Source organism: Neofelis nebulosa, chromosome 9 (assembly GCF_028018385.1).
Source record: "Neofelis nebulosa isolate mNeoNeb1 chromosome 9, mNeoNeb1.pri, whole genome shotgun sequence".
NCBI classification, from domain to species: domain Eukaryota; kingdom Metazoa; phylum Chordata; class Mammalia; order Carnivora; family Felidae; genus Neofelis; species Neofelis nebulosa.
The window spans coordinates 57,264,271-57,275,400 of NC_080790.1; the positions used below are offsets into that span (position 1 = coordinate 57,264,271).

General features: G+C 40.5%; 1 long non-coding RNA gene across 1 annotated transcript; it reads left to right on the top strand.

Annotated features, from left to right (window-relative positions):
* The first annotated feature begins 512 nt into the window (after positions 1 to 512).
* On the top strand, positions 513 to 10,874 carry LOC131485006 (uncharacterized). The gene is made up of 2 exons (XR_009248573.1): positions 513 to 977; positions 8,375 to 10,874. It is a non-coding gene; the product is annotated as an uncharacterized LOC131485006 (long non-coding RNA).
* Positions 10,875 to 11,130: the final 256 nt, after the last annotated feature.

The window sequence follows — 11,130 nt, forward strand, 5'->3', positions numbered from 1 at the left end:
CTCCCCCAAAATACTAATGATTAAAGTACATGAAGTAACATATTTCATCAAACAAAAAAAATACTACAGTGAAAGAGTAAAAAACTGGAAAATTCCCATTCATAATGGAAATGATTATTATTATAAGAATCATAGCAAGTAATCGCACATTCTTACCTAATTCTGGCATACAGTCATGGGGGCTTAGAGTTTATAGTCATCTGGTCTATTTAATCCAGAAAACTGAAGGCCAGCAAGGTAAAATGTCCTATACTGAGGACTCTTGATCCTTAGCCCCAGAGCCAGTTACATCATGCTAACATTTCTTTCTCTCAATTGCAGAAAATAAATGCACAAACACACAAAAGGAAGACACTGAGGAATAATCAATGCATTGTGAGACAGACATTCTTGGAAAAGACTTGTGATAAAATATTCTCTAAAGAATATACAAACACAGACATTTAAGATTATTATTCTAGTTGCCAAGACAACAAAGGAACAAAATCAGAGAAAGAAAGAACCAAGAACTCTTTCCTCAAGTTCTACACCCAAACCACATTGAGACTAAGAGTGAGGCACTTCTCACTTTGAAATTGTTGGCCCAAAGAAGGCACCCAAAATCAATACATATGCCTCTGATCACAGGATTCTGGGCTGCCTACAACCACAGAAGTACTACAGAGCAAAAGTATTCAACACCAGTATGCTGCAGGCCACAGTGATCTGAGGACTAATTCCATTCACATGTGCCTAGGAGATTTGTTTAGGGGGAAGCAATCCAAAGGCCAACTGCAGAGTTCATTTTAATAGCACTGAGGTTTGTGTGCATGTCTAATCATGGGATCAGCAAATTACATGCCCTGTGCACAGACCATACAACCTCTGTGGGATTGTGGAACAACTGAGTGCATGTGGGAGAAACACTAAGAATGGAAAATTCACCGAGCAAGAGGCCAAATTGCGAAGCTGTTGAATGGGGCAGAAGAGCAGCAGGGGTAAGCAACATGCTTTGGGGCATCTCCTAAGCCTGGGGCACTGAACTAGGCACCAGAGAATTAACTCCCCCATCCCACCCCACCCCACTCTTCCCAAGTCACTAAAGAGGAAACCGCATCAACTCCTTTAACAAGTGGACAGCCCTCAAAGGAGGCTCTAAATGCTTGTCCTCAAAGGCAGACCAGAGACTGTAGAGATGTCAGGGAAGAATGTCTTTCCACCTGTCTGCTGGCTGTACCTCCTCTAGACTCTCAAAACTCATAAAACAAAAAGACCTTAAGGCCTTTGAACATTTAAAGTTCCTAGTAACAGACTGATGCAAATTAGCTAAACAAGCAAAGCATTAACAGAGTCACTGATAGTGAATCAGGAAATAAAGAGCTAACAGTTATACACATCCTTCTCCTCTCTCTTGTTCCACCAGCCCTGGTTTCCACCCCTCTCTTCATTATGTTATCATCTCCACACATAATCATATGTGTACTTGTGCCTGCACACACACACACACACACACACACACACACACACACAACACACACACTTGACACGTACACACACAGTGATTACCAATTTGTGGTAGTAAAAAGGCCTGGACAAGATTAAATCCCAGAAATTTGGTAATAAGCTATTGTGAAAGACACTGGAAATGTCAGGAAATGAGGAAGACTATACTGCCTGCATAAACCTCTGACCTGAATTACAGAAAAGAAATATTGGGAAATTCTCTGTCCAAGAGAATCCTCTGGAACTTAAAACCCATGAATAGTGTTGCCAACACAGGAATCTTTCCTCTCTTACTTAATTCCTCCCAAGGATACACTCTCCACTGAGGACTAACTTCAGAGCATCTAAAAAGCCAGGATTTGTGAGCACACTAGGCTCTGAGTTTCTCAAAGGCAAAGCTGTATTTCTCTCCTCTTCATACATCAGTACCCAGCATGTAAGAGGTCCTCCTAGATGCCTATTGCTGTTAGAATGGCCTGCCCACTCCATGTGCCCACCCTACACAGAGGTATTCAATTCCCCAGTACACACCTCTGCCTCTTACCTGAGATTAGGCAGAACTCAGTACATCATCACTATTAACATTTACCTTGATCTGGGTAGCAATCTTTAAGATACTTAACAAGTGGCACAATCCAAGGTCCCACTTACAGGCATGAATAGCAGTCTTAAAGCTGCAGTAGGATGCTGGATGTTGCCTACTATGACATTACCATCCACTCATCCATTCAACAGATGCCTAAATGCAGGTAGACACAGTTATTAGTACTAGGAATACATCCCATCCATGATTTCTTGGAATAGGCAGCCAACCACTACTAATTTTGAACAAATCAGTAAATAAACGCTGATCTGAAGAACACCTGCCATGTGCTAGGTTATGTCTGAGCACTTAACGGGAAATGATGTAATAGATATTGACTATGCCCTAAAGACACTAGCTATTTAGCAAAGTAACTGAGACCACACACAGCAAAGGAAAACTGGGCAAAGTTGATAGAATGGAGAGATCCCCAGTGAGAGAGAAAGTCACTGAATATTTTAGTGTGCAGAGGATGGAATCTGCTGGTCAGCCTAATTTAGCCTATTAGATCTGGGACTTGGTGACAGGTGGTTCTCTAAATACAGAGACTTATAAGATTGGTAGGACCCGAAGAGACTCTGAATAATAGAGAACAAACTGAGGGTTGATGGGGTTGTGGGGGGGGTGGCTAAATGGGTGATGGGTAGTAAGGAGGGCACTTATGATGAGCACTGGGTGTTGTATGTAAATGATGAATCTCTAAATTCTGCTCCTGAAAACACTATTACACTAGGTATTAACGAACTAGAATTTAAATAAAAATTTGGAAGGAAAAAAAAAAAGATTGGTAGGATCAGCACTGGTCAGAAATGTAAAGAAGGGAAAGAAGAACTAACAGTGATAGAGCACAATGTTGGGCCGTTATAGCCCTTACCTCGTGCGATTCTTCAGCAGCTTTTTTGATGTGAACTTTTGTCATTATGTTAAGCCGCCCAACATCCAAGCCCTATTCCCTTCTGGGAAACCCTTCACTATCTTACCCAATAGGATGTCCAGCATTAAGCAAGCTTTAAATGTGGAATGAGTGCCACCAAGAGTAATGGACCTGTGAGCCATGCAGTATCAAATAGGGTGCCTCCACGCAGTGGTGCATGGAGAGGTGGCAGGGTCCTAACAGGACTGTTCCTTCAGCTGAACTTTAGTTGAGATTCTGGCTGCTCAGTTCCCTTGATCTCTGCTCATTTTCCAGTCCTGTTTCCTTAGCCTTCTCAATGCCATGAGTTATCAGATACCCTTCCAATGAATTACTTTTCTACTTAACTAGAGATATTTTCAGTGCTTACTACAAACAACATTGACCAATACACCCCTGATATAGGCATCATTTTATAGATAAAGAAACTGAGGCCCTGGAAAGCTAAGTATGCAGCCAATTGGTGACAGACATAGGTTTTACGCTCAGGTTCTCTGACCTCAAACCCAGAGACATTTCCTCTACTTGCTATGTTCCTCAGGACATCTCTGGTTGCAAGTAACAGAAAAAATAACAACTGAAACTGGGTTAAGCGAAAAGGATATGTACTGACCGAATAGTTGAGATATAGAAAGCATACCTGGCTCTACTTCCCAAAGGATGTCAAGCCTATTAATCACTGGTATTTGCTCTCACTTACACGGATTTCACTCCCAGGAATTTGCCCCATTAAGGTGGCCTTCTCCAGGCTTATATTCTCATAACCACAAACCTAGAAGAAAAGGGGGAATTATTTTCCCCAAAATACTGAATGAAAATTATTGGGTCTGACTCTCACTGAACCACCTCAGTGGCCAGGGACTGTATATACTATTGGCCAAGGCTGACTTGCATGTACTCCCCACCTCACACTCTGGTGGATTCAACATGCTCAGGCTGGTGGAATGATAGTTCCCAAGAATATCACAGTATTTTAACAAAAGAAAAGTGAATAGATACTGAGTGGCAAAACAACAGATGTCCACTGGTGTCTACTGCCTCTATAGTATGGGTGACATTCCTCTTTCCAAATGATCCCTTCTCTACACTGCAGTAGAGACTTTCTCCAAACTGAATCCTGCTACCCACCCACCCACCAGCCATAAGCTCTCTTTCCTTCCTCCCAACCAAAAATTTCTTTCAAATTCTTTTGTACACATTATATACACTAGAAAGTAAAATGACCTCTTCCATTGCATTGTAAACCAAAGCAAGAAACATTTCTGGGAGCCCCTGTGAAAAGGCAGATGTTAAGGGAGGAAATTCAAAGAGTGTGGAGGACTGACTGGCTCATCATGGCTTTTCTACTTCCTGAAATGGTATCACAGGGGCAGCCAGCCACTCTGGGTCCAAGTCAGTGGGATTTGATCCTAGGATCCAGAGCAGATACTAGTATGTCCAAAAGAGACTGCTAGGGGTCAAACTGCTAAGGAAAATCATGTCCAAAAGGTTTATAAAGAAAGAAAGCCCTGAGGTGAGCATTTAGATGTGGAGCTTGGAGCCAAGGGATCAGATGGCCATAGAAGTCAAAAGCAAGGAATACCACGAGAGGCTGAGTGTGGGTTGATACTGGCAATGAAACAGACTGAGAGGAAATGTTCGCATTTCCTTTGGAGTGCAGTAGGGTGGGCTGGCTCTACATAATGGACCTGACTGAACTGTACATTGGCCTCCATGGAAGGCCACCCCCACGGCCCCACCCAATTTGCTCCTTAGGTCTAGATTTTTACCCCCTGCAGCAACTCTAAAGTTGTTCCTAGAACTGAGCCTGCCACCTAGTCATCGATCCTTACTTGAAATTACAAAACTTCAATATTTACCAAATACCAGGTGCTAAGCTAAGACTTGGGCTAGGGGTTGGTGATACACAGATGAAAAAAAAAAATAGTAATAAATGTCAGTTTAAACTTTGAAAAAATTTTCTGAGGATGAGAGAAGCAGCTGAGCTTTAAAAAATGATAAAATATTAGTTCTACAATAGAGATTTATATAAGGTTGCTATAGGAACTCAGAAGGGGAACAATTAACCCGAGTGCCCTTAAAGTTGTGGGAGGGAACAGTGGGTAATGAAGGTAGAAAGAAAGTTGGGCCTGATTCTCCATGGGGTGGCACAGGTTGAGAAAGAAATAGGAATAGGAATTAGGGTTGGATCAAAAAACAGTTCACACCATGATCTGAAGTTCCTCCCTAGAACATGAGCCCTCAGCTTTGTATGCCCACTTCTTGGCATGAAGCCTTCTCCCTAGAGGAAACTCTGTAAATGTCTATGAATTAAACAATGAACCCTGCTTTGCCTTTGGAACAGAATGCAGACCTGTAAGACCGAGGGACATGGCTTCCTAAAACATTATCACAGCCTTTAATTTCTCATTATGACTCTCTGAGCAGTTTAATTAATAATTGCTATGGGAAGAGGAGAACAAAGTGATAATTAATAGCTACTGGCCAGAGCTACTGCTGAATTGAGTCCAATTATAAAACGAGCAATGCACACCCAAAAAGAAACATGAATTTCAAAAGTAAGTAAAGACCATGGGTAAGAGGGACCCTAAGGGATCTTCTCAATCTAACCAGTTGTTGAGTGAGGCGTGCTCCAGATGGGAAAGATGGAGAAGCAGTAAACATAAGCACTTGTCAGGAAATGAATCCTTCACCATGGTCAGCACTTGCCAGAAGGGCAAGCAAGCACTGCCACTGGGCTCCTTTCCCTCCCGACCAAAACAACATACAGTAAGATAGAAACAGAAGGAGGAGCAATGATAGAGCCATCTTATCCAGGATGCCAAATGCCCAGGATGTTTCCCACAACCCAAGGATACCCAGCACTTCTGAGATGAACAAATCTCTAGGACTTGATGGCTGGCTCTTCAATTCCTCCTTTAAAAGGCAGCATGACCATGTTTTCAGAAAGGTAATGGCTACAAAACGGCTTATACACAAAGAACCTCCAAAACACTTGTTGTTTGAGTAGCCAGGTAACTGACTCCTCCACTGGTCCCTGGGGTTAACTTATATATTTACCCCATTGTCCCCATCAGGGATCCTCCTGTGTTGTCTTTTCAATGTGCACTGGCTTCTCTCCACAAACCATCTTTTCCCCACAATGTAGGTCTTCAATTTTCAGTCTTTGAAAATTCATTACACCCAAACCATAATATAGCTAGCTTTATGCTTTCTTTTATGAAGAGTATTTTAAGAATATAGGATTCTTGGTATTAGGTACCTAAGAATTTTTCAAGTTCATTTAGGCTGCCCATTAAATAAAATCTAAATTTTTAAAGGAAAACATGTAATTTATAAAACCTATGCTAAAGAAAAAATTAAGAAAGTAGGCACACAATTCCTGTAAACTACAAATAATAATAATAATAATAATAATAATAATAATAATAATATGGAAAAATAGGCAGAAGAAAGAAAATTTTTTAAATATCAATGATGTCTATGAATTACTCAGGCACTGGTTGAGATAATTCTGGGCTTTTAAAATTGCTCCTTTAAAAAAAATCTCTGTTTTTCTACCCCCTAGGAAACACTGTTATCCTGAGAGTTACATGATATAAAGGTGACATTCTATGGCTGAGCCAAGGATTGCAATGGCTTGATCCAAATGCCCTGGCTTCCACCTTCCATTCCCCTTCTGATATTCATGAACTTGTAGGCTGGAGGTTCTAAGTTAACCTAATATATATTTATATATATACTTACATATATATATTTATATATATAATATGGAATATAAATAAATAAATATATATATATATATATATATTTTTTTTTTTACAGTTTACAGACTGCATTGCAGCAACTGTTGCTTACCTGTGAGCCCATCCACTTTCTTTGCTGGTTAAGATCTCAGAGTCTACACCAATTGCTGTCAATTTCTCCTTCACTAGAGACTCTACACACCGCAGAAAGAAAGGGAGGGTTGGAATACAAAAACTAAGTTTTCAATTCCAGCTCTGCTCTCCCTAGCTGTTCTCCTGCCCTCTCTGGGTCTCTCCTATCTCATCTGTAAATTATGGGTGGTCTTACCTGTCATCTCCAAACTATGGAAAGGTGTACATATGTATGGTGGAAGGGAGGGAAATGAGATGCAGGGTGGAAATGCTACAGCAAGACAGAATGTTTTCCACTTCTGACTGATAAAGCATCTTCTTTCAGGCAGAGAACTCAGTCCATATGAAATATGCATACCTGCCAGGTAGACTCCAAAGCACCCTCTCCTGGGTCTCTCTAGTCTTCCTGCCTCCATTAGAGACAGGAGTTACTGGAAGTGTCTCGGCACATCATGAAAATACTCTCTTCCTTTACAAAGCATGTTGCAAACTCAGTGTCTAGCTCATCTCCCAGGACCCTGGGTTTTCTTGGTCAGTATATCAACATGTCAGTGGGTGTGATAGAACAGTACACTGAACTTAAATCCAAATTCCTGAATTCACCAGACTGGTTCCCCCTAATTTTATATTCTAAGACAGAGGACAATGGTTACATCACCCAATCCTTTCCTGCCTGGAGGCCAGGAACTACCAAAAACTACTTGGCTAATTATTTTCCAGAGTTTAGAAGATTGCTTAGTCCTCCAGCAAGTTTTGTTTTCAGGATGTTCCATGGGAACTTAGGATTTTTTCTCTTGCCCCCGCGCCCCGGAGCAAAAGCCAAAACCATCAATAGACTGCAACTCTAAATAGACTAATTCTCAACACTACCTGGCTTAAATTTAAATTCATCATTGTATTGCTATAGTTGTCCTTTCTCCTATTCCACTTGTTTACTTTTGTTGGACTTTTGCCCTCCCATCTGTAAGAGAAGAAACAGGAAAGAGCATAATAAGGTGGAGACTTAATATCAAAACTATGACTTACTTTTTCCATTCGTGTTTCTTTTATCAGAAGAAGAGCAAAAAGATGTATTTGGGGGAGTAGAGAAAAAGAGAGCAATGCATTGATTATATCTGCACTGAAATAAAAAATAAAGTGAGCATGAGTATTTTTTAAAGTCTAAAGATAAATGAAGATCCATGGCCTAGAGAGGGGTAAGTTGATAGAATGGGAAAAATTGGTAAGAACCATGCTGACTTTGTTATTTTTTAATTTTTTTAATGTTTATTTTTGAAAGAGAGACAGAGTGTGAGCACAGGAGGGGCAGAGAGAGAGGGACACATAATCCGAAGCAGGCTCCAGGCTCCAAGTTGTCAGCACAGAACCTGACGCGGGGCTCAAACCCACAAACCATGAGATCATGACCAACTGAGTCACACAGGCAGCCCCTGACTTCATTCTTAATCTGTTTTCATGAATACATAATTTTCAGAATTTCTAGTTGTATTGAGAAATGTTCTCCCTTCCTTCTTGTAGATGCCAAAAGAACACAACAAAACAAAAAACAAACAAACGAAAAAAAAAACACGAAGAAAGAAATGCATTCAAGGATAAGGAAACACCTGACAACCCAGGAATTCTGATAATGCACTAACAGAAGCAGACCTGCAGCACTATGTATGACTGAAAGATTTCAGAACAGCTTCCCCAGAACTGGGATGTTTTTCCAAGTGAATAGACCTGGCATCAGCTTAGAGGAGAATCAGACACAAGTAGCCACTTAGAATTCATTTTAGAGATATTGGATATTGGAAAGAATGCTGGCTGAGCACAGGCCTGCAGAGTCCTGGGTCTGAGGGTGTGCATCCCCTCCAAAGGCAAGCTCTCCAGAGAGCTCTGTTTCTGGTAAAAACCAAAAGCCTAATATTTATGCATACTCTGCTGGATATTCCTCACTGCAACAGTCATGCCTTAAAAGGTTAAAGCCCAGAGCTCTGCTGCTTTATAAAAGGCCAGAGAAAACAACCTGACTTATCATGAAGTTCAAATATATTTGGACAGGTTATTTAGGCTTTGTATATCATACAGTCTCCACCACAACTTGTGCTGAAGCTACTCAACTATGCTATTGTAGGGCAAAAGCAATCATAGATAACGTAAACAAATGAGTGTGGTTCTGTTCCAATAAAACTTTACTTACAAAAATAGGCAGAGAACCAAACTTCACGATTGGACATAGTCGGCCAATCCCTGCGTTACAGAGTACAGGGCTTTGCTCAATAAGAAGCAGAAGGTTTCTACTGAGGCCTCTTAATTGATGCTTTGTAAATTTTTCAGATTCACAGGGCTCTTTCCATCAGTTTGGTATGCCTTCGACTGCAGGTAACAGGTAACCTCCACTGACTTATACAAATAGCAAGTTCTTAATTCTCCTGTAACAAGGAGCGCAGGGTTAGGTCACTGCTGCCCTCCCCACTGCTTTCTTGGACACAGGCTCTTTCCTCCACCTTTTTCAACCTGTTGGCTAGTTGAAAAACCAAAAGACAGCTGATGCTCCATTGGGCATCACATTTAAATTTCAGAAGGAAGAAAATCAAAGGATGAAAGGATGGGCAAACTATAATTTTTTTCTTTTTATCAGAAAAGCAAAATGTTCCCAAGAACACCCCTAAGTCCAGTTGATAAAATATTTCTATTTGTATCACATTGGCTAGAACTATGGCATATGGGTGGCCACCCCTTGTTGAAAGAAAAGGTGAGGAATTTAGTATTTATTTTCCCAGCCTCTAGAGTACAGAAGTGAGAGGGAAATTGTTGGGGATGGGAATTGAGACACTAAACTATGCTCCTCTCTGGGTGTAGGACACTGTGTTGGTGATAAGAAAGGCAACCTAAGGCAGGTGGTCAAGCATATGCCTACCAGGAAGGGAGCTGTATAAGAGTGATCCCTGATGACAAGATATTGTAGGTTGCCTCTGTTAGAGAAAACCTTGATAACAAGTGAACTGATGCTTTTAATGGCCTTTACTGGTGTTTTAGTCACCAACAATGACAAGGTATCTAGTAATCAATGTTCCTATTGTCACTATTTGTGACTTTCCTCTGTGCTTGACCCAAGTATAAAAGAGGGATTTTGCTGTGACTCTATACAAAGACAGTTAACATAGGTAATCCTCTCTGCCATCACGAAAAGTATTTTACTATAGAAAGGCAAAGGGAAGACATAACATATTACACCATATACAGCTGAGATTCAGGAGGAGGAGGGACTTTTGGTGACTGAAATGCAGTCATCCCAACACTGACATAATATCAAGGTGAACTTACTGATTACATTTTTTGACAGGAAGCAGCCCTTCCATTTTAATGGCCACAAGTGGTTAGCTCTACAGTTTACAGTTTTGTCTTGTAAATGGTATGATGCATGGCTTTGAACCATGATCTCATAGTTTAAATCATTTTAATTTCCAGGAATTACTTTTCTGTGAACACTCTACATAGTTAAGGTTCAGAGGCAACCTTCAAAATAATGGAATTGTTCTTTTGAGAATTTTGCTCTGTGGGGGAAAAAAAGAGTTAAATTAAGCATAAGGCAATTTTCTGGAAGAGTGACAAGAGAAGAAATATCCAACCATACAACCATGATACACTCACATGAAATGCCACCATATCTGAGTCGCATTTTTATTTCCAATGCAATTAAAATATACCTGTGATCATATGTTTTGCAATTTAATTATAAAATATAAATAATCACAACTCTTTAAAGCCTGTTTGAAATAATGCTCTTTACTTTCAAAGCAAGTTTATTACTATCATCTTACATGATCTTCATTGGCAGGTATGTGAAGTAGATAGGGCTTGCCTGTTTATGTCAAAGGAGAATCTTGTATAGAGAAGGAAAATGACTTGCCTGAGAGCTCAGAGATTCACACTGTGCCCTCAGTCCTCAACCAATGAATTATCTGTTATCTACTTGCAAATGCAGAAAATTGGTTCATCTTATTTTTAAGATTACACTGTGTCTCCATGCCAATTTCTTACCACTTTATCCTGGCTTTTAAAATATTAAGTACGAACTTTGCAGTTTCCCACCAAAGCACCTGTTTTCCTTTCCATTCTGTATATGAATGTGAGTCTGAACTGGTTCTACTAGCTCTAAAAGTACCTCAATTGGGTCCCCATGACAAAGTGCAGTCACTTATACAAAGAAACAAGTTGAGTCACCTTCAGGTTCCAAAACCCTCAGATTAGATGAGCTACCTCCTATTTGGGGGGAAAGGCAGAGGGGG